This window comes from Microtus oregoni, unplaced genomic scaffold, assembly GCF_018167655.1.
Source record: "Microtus oregoni isolate MIOR12 unplaced genomic scaffold, Mior012 000012F_ref0000307, whole genome shotgun sequence".
Taxonomy (NCBI): Eukaryota; Metazoa; Chordata; class Mammalia; order Rodentia; family Cricetidae; genus Microtus; species Microtus oregoni.
This window is the reverse complement of record NW_024543071.1, coordinates 51,686,672-51,688,338: the sequence shown is the minus strand read 5'-3', so window position 1 is coordinate 51,688,338 and position 1,667 is coordinate 51,686,672.

Here is a 1,667-nt window from a genome sequence, read left to right as displayed (position 1 = left end):
CCGAAGGCGGGACCACTTTGGCCTGTGGGCGTGGTCTTGTGGGGGCGAGTCTTGGGCGGGGCCTCTTTGGGACAGAGGCGGGGCTAAAGGCAGGTCTGCAGGACCGAGCGGAGCCAGTCCGAGCCAGCAGGGCTTCAGAGCTGCAACCAGCCATCCGGCTTTGAGCCCTCCGTGGGCTCAAACCTGCACGCTCCAAATTTGTGGCCTCGTATAGATAGAAAAATGGAGTGTAATGGAGAGTAGTGGGTGCATCAGTTGAAGAGTGAAGAGGGGACGGGGTCACAAAGGGAGCGTGGCAATAGATCCCTTCTAACCAAGAGGGTATGAAGAGATAGTAAAGAAAAGCTACTCCCGACTGTCAGATGGGAAAGTCGGAGAGTGAGGAGAATGGCTATCCCTGAAATTGTGACATGAGCAATTACTAAAGGTACAAGGAGACTTGGGAGGGGGGGGAGCGGTTGAGGCAGGCAAGGGACCCTGGAAAACTGCTGCTAGGGAAGTATCTCTAGAAGCGCCAAGATGGGGCTGGAGAGATGGCTCAGTGGTTAAGAGCATTGCCTGCTCTTCCAAAGGTCCTGAGTTCAATTCCCAGCAACCACATGGTGGCTCACAACCATCTGTAATGAGATCTGGTGCCCTCTTCTGGCCTGCAGGCATATATGCAGACAGAATATTGTATACTTAATAAATAAATGTGGTTAAGAGCATTGCCTGCTCTTCCAAAGGTCCTGAGTTTAATTCCCAGCAACCACATGATGGCTCACAACCATCTGTAATGGGGTCTGGTGCCCTCTTCTGGCCTGCAGGCATCCACACAGACAGAATATTGTATACATAATAAATAAATAAACATTAAAAAAAAAAAGAAGAAGAAGCCCCAAGGTGGGCATGGGTGCTGGTCCTGAAGGAGCTTGAAGCTGAAAATGATGCCCTGGTCACTGAACTGAGTTGGCAGGAAGAACATGACAAAGTCAGGGACTAAACATTTTCTTCCAGAAATGTCTCTCATCACCCTCTGCTGCCTCCAGTAACTCCCATTTTAGGGGATCCTACACGCCCTTCTGACTTCTGTGGGCACCTGCACACATGTAGCATCCATGCTTTCAGACATGCTAAACCTTAGTTCTTTCACACAGCCAAATATTTACAGTGCCCAATATTCTTCTGCAAAGCAAATAAAACTGAACATGGGGGTGGAGGATTGTTACCAACTGTTTGGTTGTTAAAACGCGAAGCCATAAGACTGGATTTGATTCCCAGGTTTGCTAAGTATGAACTGTATGGCCTTGAGTTAAGTTTATTCATTTATTTGCTTTTACGTTTATTTTCGGCTTTTCTTTTTTTTTTTTTTTTTTTTTTTTTTTTTTTTTTTTTTTTGATTTTTCGAGACAGGGTTTCTCCGTAGCTTTTGGTTCCTGTCCTGGAACTAGCTCTTGTAGACCAGGCTGGCCTCGAACTCACAGAGATCCGCCTGCCTCTGCCTCCCGAGTGCTGGGATTAAAGGCGTGCGCCACCACCGCCCGGCTTTATTTTCGGCTTTTCGAGACAGGATTTCTCTGTGTAACAGTCTCGGCTGTCCTGGAACTCACTTTGTAGACCAGGCTGTCCTCGAACTCACAGAGATCCGCCTGCCTCTGCCTCCTGAGGGCTGGGATCAAAGATGTGCA